General features: G+C 38.8%; 1 protein-coding gene and 1 pseudogene across 3 annotated transcripts in view; both read left to right on the forward strand.

Moving 5' to 3' along the window:
* The window catches only part of GRIA1 (glutamate ionotropic receptor AMPA type subunit 1), a 306,080-nt gene that overhangs the window by 108,782 nt on the left and 181,533 nt on the right, over positions 1-15,765 (forward strand). The window lies entirely within an intron of this gene.
* LOC131831807 (adenosine deaminase-like protein) lies at positions 11,977-12,809 on the forward strand (annotated as a pseudogene).

The raw sequence follows: 15,765 nt of genomic DNA on the forward strand, positions 1-15,765 counted from the left end.
GCAGCCCACAGATGAAATGTGTGTGGCCCACAAAGATTTAGAAATTTTTAAAAATTAGCTGTTAGGGACGCCTGGGTGGCTCAGTTGGTTAAGCGGCTGCCTTCAGCTCAGGTCGTGATCCCAGCATCCTGGGATCGAGTCCCACATCGGGCTCCTTGCTCAGCAGGGAGCCTGCTTCTCCCTCTCCCTCTCCCTCTGCCTGTGCTCCCTCTCTCTGACAAATAAGTAAAAATTTTAAAAAAATATTAGCTGTTAACTGAATACCTAAAAATCCAGGTATTTCATTTGAAAATCTGGGTTTCTGGCTTCTCTCTCATTTTTAACTTTCTTAAATTATGAAGTCTAACATACATATTCAAAACAAAACTCAAAGCTCAATGATTTTTAATGAAATTAACACCCAAGTAACCACCATCCAGGTCAAGAAATATAATGTTGCCAGCCCTCCAGGAGCTTCCTCTTACCCTTTTCATATACTATATACTCTCCAGCCAAAGAGACTATTTAACATCTTTGTTTTTCTTTATAGATTTACCACCTAAATAAGCATTCCTAAATGTCAGAGTTTAATTTTGCCTACTTTTCAAAATTTATATAAAGGGAATCATCAGGTATGATTTTATGTGTATTTGTTTTCCTTTGCTCAGTATTACACTTATGGGTTCCATCCATGGTACTGTGTATGGGTATATTTTCCTCATTTTCATTTCTATATAGGATTCTATTGTATGAATGTGTCACGGTGCTTCCATGATTCTACTGTTGATGGACACTTGGGCTCTTTACACTTTTGAATAATGAGTCTATAAATATTCTTGTATATGTCTTTCGGTGCACATGTGCACATATTTCTGTTGGATGTAAACCTAGGAAGGGTATGAGAATGTTCAGTTTTAATAGATACTGCCAAATAGTTTCCAAAGTGGCTGTACCAATTTACACTCCCACCATCAATATGTGACGGTTCTCTTTGCTCCAGATTCTCTCAAATGCTTGGGATTGTCAATTATTTTAATTTTAGCCCTGGTGGTGGGGGTGTAGTGATAACTCATTGTGATTTTAATTTGTTTTTCTCAAGATTATTTGTGAGGTTTAGCTTCATTTCATATGCTTATTGAAATGTTGATATGCTTTTGAAAGCAAAACAGTTCATGCCTTTTGTCCATTTTCCTCCTAGGTTATCTGTGTTTTTGTTTTTGTTTTTTTATGGATTTCTCAGTGTTCTAGACATGAGCCCTTGGTCAAGTGTGTATGTCACAAATATCATCCTTTCTTTAGTTTTTATTTTCATTATCTTGACAGTATTTCCTGATGTATAGACCAAAAATTGTTCATTTTAATGCAGACCAATTCATCAGGTTTTTTTTTTCCTTTATGGATTTTTTTTTTAAGATTTTATTTATTTATTTGACAGAGACACAGTGAGAAAGGAAACACAAGCAGGAGGAGTGGGAGAGGGAGGAGCAGGCTTCCAGCCAAGCAAGGAGACCAATGTGGGGCTTGATCCCAGGATCCTGGGATTATGACCTGAGCTGAAGGCAGACGTTTAACGACTGAGCCACCTAGGTGCCACTATGGATAGTTTTATATCCTATATAAGAAGACTTTTCTTACACTGAGGTCGTGGAGATACTCTCCTTTATTATGTTCTGGTGGCTTTATGTTTTCCCTTTTACATTAACAATCCTCCTAGAATTGATTTTTGTATGTAGTATGATATAAAGATCTAGGATCAATTTTTCCATATAGATATCCAACTGGCAGTTTCATTTATTGAAAAGATCATTCTTTCTCCACTGAACTTAAGTCACTTGTTTGTCATAAATCAAGTGACCAAGTATATGTGGTTCTGTTTCTGGTCTTTCTTTTGTAATCCTTTATATCTGAGATATTAGATTTAACCTATCTTGATACCAGGGACAACAAGTCTTTGTACCTTTTCTTCTTCAAAATTGTTTTGGACCTGTTATTAGGCCTTTACATTTTTATATAAATTTTAGAATGAACATGTTGAATTATGAAAAAAAATCTACAGGGATGACATTTAATTGGGTTGGCATTTTAACTTACATATCAGTTTGGGAGAACTGGTGTATTTGTTTTTTGTTTTTAAGATTTTATTTATTTGACAGACAGAGATCACAAGTAGACAGAGGAAGAGGAGGAAGCAGGCTCCCTGCTGAGCAGAGAGCCTGATGTGGGGCTTGATCCTAGGACCCTGAGATCATGACCTGAGCCAAAGGCAGAGGCTTTAACCCACTGAGCCACCCAGGCACCCCGAACTGGTGTATTTGAATATCAAGTCCCTCAATCCAGGAACAGAGTATATTGCTCTATTTATTTTAATCTTCTTGTGTTTCTTTCCATAATGTTTGTCGTTTTCAGCATAAGGATTTGTGCATCGTTTGTTAGATTTATTTTCTAGGTATTTATTCTTTTTTTTTGATGTTATAAACAGTATCTTTAAAAATATTATAAATGTTTGTTGCTGGCATATTGAATTAGAATGATTTCTTTTATGCTGATTTCATGTCCAGTGACCTTGCTATGTTCATTGAGTCATTCTAGTGTTTTCCTATAGTGTCTGGGGTTTTCTATGAATACAGTCTTGTCAGCTGTGAATAATGACAGCATTATTTCTTCCTTGGCAAATTGGTCATGATATTATCTCTTATAGTATGTTTACTAATATTTTGCAACAATGTGGATGGAGCTAGAGAGTATTATGCTAAGTGAAATAAGTCAGAGTAAAATAAATACCATATGATTTCACTCATATGTGAAATTTAAGAAACAAAACAAATGAGAAAAGAGAAAAGAGAGAGAGACAAACCAAGAATTAGACTCTTAACTATAGAGAACAAACTGATGGGTCTGTATACAATAAAGACCTAGAAAATAAATCTAACAAAAGATGCACAAGATCCCTATGCTGAAAATGACAAACATTATGGGAATAAATATAAGGAGATCTAAAAAATGAGCAAGAGGGGAGGTAAGTGGGGAGATGGGTGAAATAGGCGATAGGGATTAAGGAGTGCACTTATGATAAGCACTGGGTGTTGTGTGGAAGTGTTGAATGACTATCTTGTACACCTGAAACTAATATCACACTGTATGTTAACTAACTGGAATTTAAATAAAACGTGAGAAAAAAAAAGATATTCATCTTGATTATCAAATGAAGGACCTATAATTTTCTTTTCTTACAATGTCCTTGTTTGATCTGGTATCAAGGTCATACTGACCTCAAAAAAGTAAAGAAATGCTCCCTTTTCCTAGTTTCTTGAAACATTTGTGTAAGGTAGCTGTTATTTATTCTTTAAGTGTTTTATAGACCTCAGAAGAGGTAACCTGGGCCCAGAGTCATCTTGTGTAAAGCTTTAAATGTCTTTAATAGTTACAATCCTAGTCAATTATGTTATTCTTCTTGTGGCAGTTTTGGTAATTTATGTTAGGAATTTGTCCATTTCATCTATATTTTCAAATACCTTGTCACAAGTTTGCTGATAATATCCTCTCTTTCATGTCTGTAGGATCTGTAGTGATGTTACCTTTTATATTACCTAATTTGCTCACTCTCATACTTTCTCTAAGATTCTTTTGGGGTTGGTTTTGACTTTGTTCTACTTTGCTTCCTTCTCTCTATGGTTTATTTTATTTTTTAAAAAGATTTTATTTATTTATTTGACAGAGATCACAAGTAGGCAGAGAAGAAAGCCGAGAGAGAGAGAGAAAGAGGAGGAAGCAGGCTCCCCGTGGAGCAAAGAGCCCAAAGTGGGGCTCAATCTCAGGACCCCGAGATCATGACCTAAGCCAAAGGCAGAGGCTTTAACCCACTGAGCTACCCAGGTGCCCCTCTCTTGTGTTTAGTTCACAGGTTTTTTTCTGACTTCTTGAAATGGGTACTTAGCTACTGATTATATTTTACAGCTTTTCTTATTTTTTAATGCATGCATTTTTGAAACCATAGACTCCCCTCTAAAGATAGGTTTAACTGTACCATTATTTCTTGCCTTCTTTCGGATTTACTAATTTTTAAAATTTTTTCACTTTTTACTCCTCTGTTAACTTGGGTATTAGATACCCTTTAAATATTCTTGCGGTTACATTGGAACTTGCAACATTCATTCTTTACTTATCAAATGATATTGTGTATTGGGACTTACACACTTCCCAGAGACTACAAGGACCTTAGAACATTTTAGCTTTAATTATTTTCCTGCCAATGTGCATGCCATTATTGCTGAATATTTTTATACTTTTAAATTCAATAATGTATTATTATTGCCATTCTATTCAGTCTGTACTTACTTATACTTACCTATATATTTATAATTTTTACTTTTTATTCTGTTCTGTATCTCTTAAGGTTTTTTTTTCATCTAGAATAATTTCATTCTCCATGAATAATGTCTTTTAGTATTTCCACTAGTGTGGGTCTGTTTTTGAGAAATATTTTTCCTTTTATTTGTATGAAAATGTGTTTTTTCACATTCTCTCTTGAAAAAAGTTTATGTTGGATATAGTCTATATTTGTAGTTATTTTCTTTTGGCATTTTAAGATATAATTCAGGTATTTCTTGGGAGAGTCAGATTGCTAATTATTTCACAGTAATCTGTCTCCCACCCCTCCTTCACTATGGCTGCTTTTAAGAGTTTCTGTCTTTGATTTTCAAAATTTTTACGGTATCATACCTAAGTGTGGTTTCTTTTAATTAACTTGCTTTGGGTACATTGGGTCCTTTGATTTAATGTCTTGATGTCTTTTATCAAGTTTGGAAAGGTCTTGCCATGGCCCTTCAAACATTATTTCTATGTCTTCCATGTAGTTTCCTCCTGATGACATTCAATTTACATGTATGTTAGGGTTTGTCACTCTATTCAATGTATCTTTCATCATTTTCTCTTTCTGTGCATTAGTCCTATTATTTTCTTTTGATATATTTTGAAGTTTACAAATTTTCTTTTAAGTTGCATCCAATCTGTCATTATGTGTATTAAATTCTTGATGTCAGTCTCTGTCCTTTTCAAATATGGAATTTCCTCTTGATTATTTTACATGTTTTCCAGTAGTCTGCTGAAATTATCAATCTTGTGTTTTATATCAAAGAAGACAATAAGCATAGTTGACTTAAAACATGTCTGATTACTCTAATATCCTGAATCCCTATGAATCTGTCCTTATTTTCTCTTTTCTGTTCATTCTTATTTATGTTGTTTTATCTTCTGGTATAACTGACTACTTTTTATTGTGTGCCAGACACTGTGTTTGCAGAATTTTCTGTAGAAATAACATGAGGACTACCGTAATGTTATCTTTTTACCTAATGGATATTTATTTGCCTTCTTGTACCAGCAATCCATTATCATTTTAATCCAGCTCCAGAGATTGAGACGATTGGAAGCTACTCTGCAGTCCCTACAAGAAAATGTCTGTTTCCAGTTCATTTTTTACTTTTGTTGAGCAGCTCTTCTGGGTCCCAGCCCAAAGTGATTGTTTCACAGCCTCTTTACACTTCCACCACTTTTTGGTGGGAACTCTAAACTCCAGCTTCTTATTTCTTCCTCCTCTTAGTTTAGCTGCTTCCTCTAGAACTGGTAAATGTCTCGAGGGAAAAAGTAGTTCTGAACGTAAGGCTTACCTGCCTGGCTTTCCTCCAGCCCTACCTCCCGGCTGTGTAGTTCACTTTCTTATCAGCTCATCGACATCTTCAAGAAGATTTTGTCCAGCTTTTCTAGTTGTCCTCATTGTAAGCATTTGTCCAAATTTTATAGTCTCTCGATTAACACTAATGGAAGTCCTTTGCTCTTTCCTGAAAAATTAACAGGTATATCTACAATAGGCTGGAGTTGAGCCATAGTTTCCCCCCTGTAGATGAGGTGTACATTCTCCCACTCGTTGTAGTGACCGGCTGGGTTGCTTTTCATTTACATTAATTTAGTCTCTGTTGGCATTTGGGATTGAGACTTTTTCCTTAAATCCTTTCCAAAGCAAAGTAGAAGATAACATTCCAATAAGGTACTACTTGACTTTCCAGGTTTATTTCTTCTATGCATGACATTATATAACTGTAAATTAAGCTAGAGTTTTAAAAAAATTTTTTGTGGAGGGAGCTCCTCAAGGTTTTATAGGGTGATCATTCTATTCTCAATGTGCCTGAAAGATCTGGGTTGCCTAAGGGGCCCAAGGCTGCCCTGAGAGGACAGATGCCAGATTGCAGTGAGAGCTGATGTCTAGCCTCAGTCATGATGTGATACCAGGGGAGTATTGAATGGAAGACTGAAGACAGGATGAATTAGAAACAGATGGTGTATATTTCCCTTGGGTGTGGTGTCCACTTCCAGAGCAGCTGGCAGTATCAGGAGTGTTAATGCCCTCTAGGGAGCCAAGTAGGGGAAAACAAAACCACAAAAGATGAGGCAGAAGATTCAGCTCTCCCTGTCAGTGATCAGGAAACCCATGGAAATAACAGTGGTATTTACCTCAAAGTGTTGTTGTAAGGATTTTTAAAAGTACTGCATAAAAAGTCCATAGAATAGTGACTGGCACATGGAAAAACTAAAATAAAAGCTGCTGTCTATAACTAAATTTGTTTTTATTAGTGTAATTATATATAATATTTAACATGTTTATCTTACATCCTCAGAGCCCTGGTTTTTTATCTCTGTTCTATACTCTTTCATTTAAAGTTCTAAACAAGCTGTCTTCATGAGATACTTTCTTTCCTGGTTAGATGAGGGGGTTATATTGAGGATTTGGAGTATCTCTGTTGACCCTCCTTTGTTTGGGACTCAAAATCTCCACTGTTCTGTGGGATTTAATTGATTGAGGTTTGGATCTCCCAAGCAGTGGGCATTCCTGTGGCTAAAAGGGCTTTCAGCTAGACATCTCTGCAACCATGATCAAGTTCTCTGTCGTTTCTTCAGTATAAGACAGAGGTGGAAAACTGATCACCCAGTGGTGAATCCAACTTACAGATGTTGATGGTTCTCACAGAGATTTAAAATAAAAGTTATATGTAGCTTTTAAGAAAATCATGGGCTTGCCCATAAAAAATCCAGATCCTTAGCTTCTTTAAAAAAGAAAAATGGAAAGATCTGGACCTGCTTTTCACTTGACAAAGTTTGGCTGAAGCTGAGTGAGCATTGGCAGGGGGAAGAGTGTTTTCTCATCTGCCTATTTGTTCATTTTTGCTTCCTGCTGGGCCCCGGAGCCTGCAACTGCGGGAAATAGTGTGCTTTTCCAGAAAAGATGCCAGACTGGATCTTAAGAGAGGCGAGCATGCAGTCATGACTCTGCTTTTAACTCATTGTTGGACCTTGGTGGAGTCACTCACCCTGTCTGAGACTTAGTTTCTCATCTGCAAACTGGGGAGAACGCTCTCCTGGTCGGCCTGCCAGTGATGTTGGGATAAGCTGAAATGGGAGCCTGCGGTCGTCCTTGACTACCCGATGCAGGAAAGTAAGGAATTATTGCCATCACCTGCCACTTGCACCTGGGTTAGGGATGAATGATTCCTACAAATTCCCGTAGCCTAAAATCCTGGAGTGCACTGGAGTGCTGAGAATGAATGCCGAGAGTGTGCCCCCATGCTATGAAAGTACACAAAATAGAAACACCAGTGACTTTGCTGAGTCTGCAGTCTTCATGGGGGAGCCTTGGGAACATGAGAATATGAAGGTGTATGAACCAACTCCATTTTATGGATAAGAAAATTGGGGCCCAAATGGAACATGGCCCTGCTTATCAGTTCCAGCAACTTGTGTCCTCATACATGTTCCTTAGCCTCTCTGAGACTCTCTTTCCTTGTGTATAAAATGGGAATGTTAGACTCTAGCTTGTAATGCACTGTGAAGATTCAGTGCGATCATGTGCTATAAGTACCTAAAACATTGTAAATGTCTATTAAACGGCTGTTATTAACTCAAATCAGGCATATGCTAACTGAACCACTGGCGAATCAGGCAGTAGTTAAGGGAATAAAACATATTGCTAGTGGCTATTTCCTTACAAGAAAAGAAATTTCATAAACCTTAAGGGGCTTCTCTTACTTCTCATTGCACTGAGGTAACTCAACCAGTATTCTTCCGAGCATCTGCTGCCAGGTTTATATGATACGCAACCATACGTACCCATACGTAAAAGTAGCAAGTTCTGAGCATGGAGGCAGTATTACCATTACAAAGTGTTTGCAGAATTAGACCCGTGTCCTTCCCCTTCATAAATCCTTAAATGATACCCTTACTCAGCTGGAAAGTAGACATCGGAGCCCAAAGAACACATTTCTTTTTTTCTTTTCACTACCTAGCTTACTTCTTCTCACCACCACATCTGAATATTAAGGCAAGAAGTGCCCAAGTCCCTCTGGGCTCTGGAAGGCTTGCACAAATTAGCATTCTTGGAGTCAGCCCTTCTTTTTGGACTAAAATCCTTTTTCTTTCCTCTCCCCCCAGAATTTTCTGTTCCAGAGAGTACTTTCTCAGCCACTCCTTTCCTAATGTAATTCTGTTTGATCTCCACAGAGCAGGTCCTGAAAGGAGCCGCTGAACCATACCTCAGCGAAGCATTTCAATTCCTGAGCACCAGCTTTCCAGTAGGAGCTGCTCCAGATGCATCTTTATATCCAGTAATCATGCACTTAACTAAGATGACTGACATGGCATTCCCCCCCGCCCCCCCACTTCCAGCCTCCTAGACTTATTTGTCTTCCATGGAAAGGCTCCCCCAGTTTGGGTTCCTGCCAAGTCAGTGAACGTACAAACACGTGCATAAGTCAGACACACCTACACACACGGATGCCATAGGCACCGAGTCTTTAACGCTGCGCTGAGCATTTAACATTTCATTTCTAGACTTTATGTCTTCACTGAAGTTTTAGTCAGCTGCTTCTTTTATTTCTTACCTCCTTATCTCCCTCTTTCTTTCCTTTCCTACCTCCAGTTCTTTGATTTTTCTCTACCTTTTCCCAGAAATCACCTTTTTGTTGTTGTTAGTCATCACAGAATCTTATATTCTTCGGTGTTAAAGGGGCTCTAGAGCATTTTTTATATAATCCTCTCACTTTAGTTGTGGGAAGTCTGTGTGCCAGAAAGGAAACCACATGCCATCAGTAGCCTTCCTTTGCCCTTAGGAAAACTTTTCAACTCTGCTGCGTGGCTTAGACCCTGCCCACTGCCTCAGCTTCCTCTTGTCTTACTGTTCACAGGGAACCACAGAAGCCCTTCAGTCCCTGTCCTTGGTCCTTTACACATGCTTTTCTCTCTTTCTGGACAGTCCTTCACACATAGCATATAGCCCTTCTTCACCACTTGACCTCCTATTTGTTCTTTAAGTCTCATATTAAATGGTACTCCTTAGGGGCGCCCAGGTGGCTCAGTCAGTTAAGTGTCTGCCTTTGGCTCAGGTCATGATCCTGGAGTCCTGGGACCGAGCCCCACATCCGGCTCCCTGCTCAGAAGGGAGCCTGCATCTCCCTCTCCCTCTACCCCTCTGCTGCCCCCGCTGCCTCATGTGCTCTCTCTCTCTCATGCTTTCTCTCTCAAATAAATAAATAAATCTTTTAAAATAAATAAATAAATGGTACTCCTTAGACCACATACATACCCTGTTCATTTCCTTCATGGTGTTTGTCATAATTTGTAACTAAGTATTTAGGTGAGTGTTTAGTTTTTTAGTTGTTTAGTTTTTTGCTTCACTTAATAGAAGCAAGATCTTGTTTCCGTAGTGTAGTGGTTATCACGTTTGCCTCACACTTAATAGAAGCAAGATCTCTAAGGACAAACACCATGTCCTTCCTCCCCCCACATTACTTCCTCAGTACCATACACAGTGCCTGGCATTTGAGAGTAACAACAAACATCAACAATAAAGTAATAGCATCTAACATTGAAAACTTACTAGTTTCAGGCATACTTTTATAAGATTTTTATAGGTATTCTTTGTGTATTTGATACTTACAACTATCCTGTGAGGTAGATATGATTATTATCCCCATTTTGCAGATGAGAAAACTGAATGGTCAAGTCACTCAGTCATGATTATACGGCTGAAAAGTTGCAGAGCTAGTTCCTACCTCAGGCATTCTGATTCCAACACCTGAACCCTCAACGAGGATATGCTGGGCCTCTATCAGGCACTCCATTAATATTCACTGAAAGAAAAAATGAAAAATATGCCAAAATTGCTTAGTTGCAAAACTGAGGTTAAAACTTAAGCTGTTTGATTGATAATCCACTCCTCTCTCTATGCAGGGTGACAGCCTCTCAGATACCAGCAAAATGCAGTAAAAGAAAGAGAAAGACAAGCAAATTAACAAATTAGTCTGTTGCTGATAAGGACTTGGGATGGGAGGGAGACTTTATGATGTGGGTTGTGGAGTAAAGTGGAAATCATCATTTTAGATTCAGGCAGGACCCCGTAGCAGGTGGAAAAACACTAAATTGGTTGAAGAGTTCTTAAGATAAGGAATCAGGTTCTCCAGAAACATCAAGTGGAATTACAGTTATTATCACTAACAAGTCAGGTGATTCTAATGCTTTGGATGCTGTTTTCCAAACCTGATTTCAAAGTTTAAGTAACCATCAATGTTATGAAACTACTGATCAGAATTTTAGGAGGAAATTTCTACGAATGTGCTTTGTTTACTCCTGTGTCCATAATATGATGGACAGAGCCAGGCACATAGTAAGTGTTCAATAAATATTTAATGATTTAATGGAAAATGCACACAAATCTGTCAGCAGGATCTGTGAAATTCAAGGCACAATGAGAAACACAAAGAAAAGTAAGTTGGATTCCTATTCACAGAGAGTGGTTTGTAGGTGAACCCACTAACAACTATCAGCATTCATCACTACCACTATCACTGGAGATTTGCTTTGTCTGGAAGCTATGGTATGTCCCTTCATCATTAGGTCGTTTTCATACTTGCAACAACCTTAAGTGATGGCATGACTACTACTGTCCATCTCCAGATAGAGAAACTGATGGTTCGAGATGCTAATTCCTTTCCCAAGATCACAAAACCAGGAACTTGTTGAATCAGGATTTGAAGTCAAGTCTGTTTGACTCTGGAATCAACCATGCCAAATGTACCCATCCCATTATTTCAAGACCCACATCTATGTGTGAAAGACATGTTGAGACTAGAGAGTTTGCAAATGCAGCTTACCTGGGTCTGAGGTATTTCCATTCTTCACCTGCCACAATCCTATTTACTGTTTAGGTAGGTCCCAGATTCACTGACACTTCCCCCTGAAAGACTTGCCAATCACTTAAAACTGGGTTAGCTATTCCCTCCTTTCTGCTCCTGTTGGAAGTCCTGTTCATAATTGTTCTACCCCATGTCCCGATCATTTATGTTTCCTGCTTATTAGTCTTTGAGTTCCCCCAGGATAGCAGTTTATCTTCCCAGGGCCTACACAGTGCCTGGCATATAGCATATCATTTAATAACAATTTATGGAATGACTGAATTTTAAATAGAAATTACCATTATATGGATCCAGGTAATACACAGCAGCATTCAAAGGAAAGAGTACATTCTTAAGCACTAACTGGAACTTAAGGGCAAAAGACTTTTGAAAAGTTGGGGAGGACACGCGGGCAGGGCCACACAGCGCTTGAGTAGACGTAACAGCCCTGGTGGATGAGTGGAGGGCCACTCCACTCATCTACCAGAATTGGCATCGCAGCTGGGAAACTCTTGCTGAGGAAGCTGTTGTTTGTGGTGCTCCATACTGCCCCTACACTGTGCTCACAGCTCTACAGGCACAAGGCCGGGAGAAACTCAGGAGCGGTGGTCCATCATGGTGGCGAAGCTGAGCCCAGAGCTACATATACAGCTAAAATGTATCCAAATTAGGAAGTAAAGCAATCTGAAGGAAATTCAAAACCACAACACTTACTGACTGAAATATGCCATATTGCTTATGCAAAGAATAAAAGGTTTGGGAGAACTTATTCTACTAAATCATGATGAAGGAAGAACAAAAGCCAGGGCAAGAAATCTTTTACTCAGAATTACCTAAAGTGGAACTTCATGCCCACTTGAATGGACGCACTGGTTCTAACACCATGAAGAAATTAACAGCCAAGAATTAAAATCCATGATCAGATGAGTGCCGATGACAATGGAAAGAAAAGAACATTTGAAGAATGCTTCCGGATATTTCAAATTATCCATCTGCTTACTACTAGCCCTGAGGATATTCTAATGGTTGCAAAATAGGTCATTAAAGAATTTTCAGAGGATGGTGTCAAGTACCTGGAACTAAGGAGCACACCAGAAGTAAAAAGTACAGATTCTACTGAAGTCTTAGGCCTGTAGCATTAGGGGTATAAACTGTCCAAATAAGACAACTTAGACATTGATGACAGATATTTGATAGCAATCAACAAAGACATCGGCCCTTTGGTAGCCAAGAAGACTATGAAACTTAATAAGGAGTTCTGCCTTTCTACTAAGGATGTAGTTTGTGGCCTTGGCGGCCTCCGTGGAAACCTTATTACAGGACAAACAAAAGAGTCTTAGAACCTCTTTTAGAAGGTTAAAAAAAAAAAGCGTGTCTGATGTCAATATTACATCTTTCAGAGATTCCAACCCCCCCCAAAAAAAAACCCCAAAAAACAAAAAATTAAACTAACAAACAGAAAACCCCACAAGTACTCCTGGATTTGCTTCCTGACAGAATTTGGCATTGGACATTTCTCAATTCCTCTGAAGGAGGATCCCTGGATCTGGTGACCTTTTGAGACAACACTCGGTACCACATGGTGAAGCCTAGGACTTCAGGTTCTCCAGATAACCCCTTGTCCCTCCTTCCCCCAGGTTCCAGGTTGTAACCCATTTGTAGAGAAGTGCTATTCTAAAAATGTAAATATCATTTAGAAATGTTTTTTAAAAGTTGAGTTGAGGGTCATGCAATTATTAAGTTTCCTACCTGTGAATGTTTGGACTATATGAACCTAGACAAGTTAGTTTTTTTTCTGCTACCACCATTTTCATCTCTACCTTTGAGATGCCACAAATCAGGATGTTCGGAATCTGCAATGAAGTAATACATTAGGAGCTCAGCAGAGGGCTCTGTTTTTTCTAAGTACTCAGATGTTTAAAATGGCCACTGCTGCTCCTGTCTTCTAGTATTTACTAGATACTTCTACTGTCTTCGTATTCTTCTTGTCTTCTAGTATGATCATTAGGGAAGCTTCGGAGAGTAAAGCATTTCAGATGGAAGGACACTTCTGAGTAAAAGCATAGAGATATGAAATTTCCTGCCCTTGGGTATAAAGACAATTCCTGGCAGGGTGAGAGAGGCTGTAGATATTTAGTTCAGAGAGAATGATTCCTCTGAGCCAAGCAATCAAATACTGAGAAAATTAGAGAGCTAGTGAGATCACACTCCATTCCTGCTTTTTAAGAGCTAAATGTCTAAATGAAGAGTCCAGTGTGTGTCTGAGTCCACTGTATGTGTCTGTTCTATTAAACATATAGACAGGCCTCTATAAGGTGGCTGCCATTTTGTTCTTAGGAAGTGGATACATCAGCAATTTGGTTCTCGGGAATATGGGTTGCTTACTCTCTCTGGGGAAGAGTGGTGTGTTATTAGCCACTTTTTATATAGAAGTATAATACCAATTTTGGCTTTGTGTCTGGTCATCTAGTCTTTTCTAAGGTTGCTGGAGTGGAAATGTGAATAGACGGTATGTGGTCCCTGTGACTAGAATTAAGAAGAGTGGGTGGTATGCACGATCCCCTAATTGTTCTCCTTGCCTTTGATTTTCACTGAGCCACCTCCTTTCAATCTGTAAGATCTTACAAAATTAGCCAACTAAAGAATACTTCAGAATAGGTCATTCCTTCATCCCGCTCCTGTGGTGGGTCTCCACAACCAATAAAACTGTGTATCCTTCTCTTTATATCTATTATTTGAGTTTACCCTCCTTTCTATCTCTTTTTTGCCTTAAGTCCTTTTGATACACTCCACACTTCCATCTAGGGTGATAGAACCTGCCTCCCCCCAGAAAAGGTCATATGCGTACTATGGTTTTGGCCTCTCTTACTTTCTTCAAACTGTTTTCTTCCACTGAGAATGCCCACATCTTATTATGACTATTGAGAGTCTGGATATGTGTGGGGTAGTTGTAGTAACAACTGGAAAATAACAGGATTATGTGATTTCATGTCTATTGGATTTTCCCCCCAAGAGAGAACCTGTTTGGTTAGTAAATTGGCTTAAAATTTTGTCACTTTAGCAAGAGTTTAAGTGGATGGGCTTAGAAATCTCTGTGGGACTGGGATGGAGAGTGCAATAGATAGAATCTAGGGTTTAAACTTTCTAGTTAAGAATATTACGACCTATGGGGGTGCCTGGGTGGCTCCATTGTTAAGCATCTGCCTTCGGCTCAGGTCATGATCCCAGAGTCCTGGGATCGAGGCCCGCATCAGCATCCCTGCTCAGTGGGAAGCCTGCTTTTCCCTTTCCTAGTCTCCCTGCTTGTGTTCCCTCTCTCGCTGTCTCTGTCTGTCAAATAAATAAAATCCTCAAAAAAGAGAGAAAGAATATTATGATCTATGGAGATAGTGTACACTCTGTCCTATGGACATCCCCGTTTAACCAGATTTCAGACTTTAAACAACCTTACAATGTTGGAAGACTTCTAAATATAAATGTGGAATAAAAAGTTTTCTAAGCCAGATGAAAGAATTGCATCTCTCTTGCATCCTGAAGGCAAATGCATGTTGACTGTAAAACTGTGTAAGTGTAAGTTGTGTGATTTCACAGTCTTGGTCATTGGACTTATTAACAACAGATATCGGATGGGAAAAGCAGCAAGTGAGTGTGAAGTGAGCAGTGGCTGCTGACAAAGGAAGGAGTGACAGCAGACAAGGAGGTTAGGACCCAGAGGAGACTCCATGCCCACCAAGGAAAAAAGCCAACTGGACACCAAAGCAAATAAAAACAAAACACCCTAGTTCCTCAGGAGTCCTTAAGTTGCCATATACACCAATGCTTACGATTATTAATCAGCAACCAGTTATCATATGCCTACTATGTGCCAGATCCCATTCCAGGATATCCACGGGGGCAGTTTTAAAAAGTATAAAATACAGTGCTCTGCTCTGAAAATATTTATCATCTACAACACTACCATATCGGCCAAGGTGACATTCTTTATACTAAGATCTTTTTACAAAAGCAGGGCATGTACAGAGCCTACTAGGAAGTCTTTCTCTACAAAAAATTTAAAATTATTTAGCTGCTCACAAGATAAATTTGTTTACTCCTTTCTCAAAGATACCATTTCCTGACAATGCTAGTAATGGAAACATTTCAGAATAATGACCTCATAAAGTTGACACAGCTGTCTCTCTGTGCAGATTTAGATAACACGGTCATGACCTCACTCACTCCAGAGGCAGGTCTTAACAATTTGATAGGACTATGGTCAGAAATAGAGTTTGGTTCAAATGTTTTCCCTCCTGACTGTTAACTTATTTAATAAAAGGGAGTGTCTCATTAAAGGGTTTATTTCTCTTAGATTCTTCAGGGATGAGACCATGGGCCCGATGGGACATTAGACAAGAGTTGGATCTTGAACTAGATCAGGAACCCCCAAATTCATCCTTGTACTTAAATCATTTAAACTCTTTGGTTATTTTATTCCATCAAGCCAGTCATTTAGAATGGAGGAAGATCTTACTCATTCCAAAAGGCTGATTTAGGGCATTTTCCATGGGGAAGGACATCCTCTATAATCAGG

The sequence above is a fragment of the Mustela lutreola genome, chromosome 5 (genome assembly GCF_030435805.1).
Source record: "Mustela lutreola isolate mMusLut2 chromosome 5, mMusLut2.pri, whole genome shotgun sequence".
Taxonomy (NCBI): Eukaryota; Metazoa; Chordata; class Mammalia; order Carnivora; family Mustelidae; genus Mustela; species Mustela lutreola.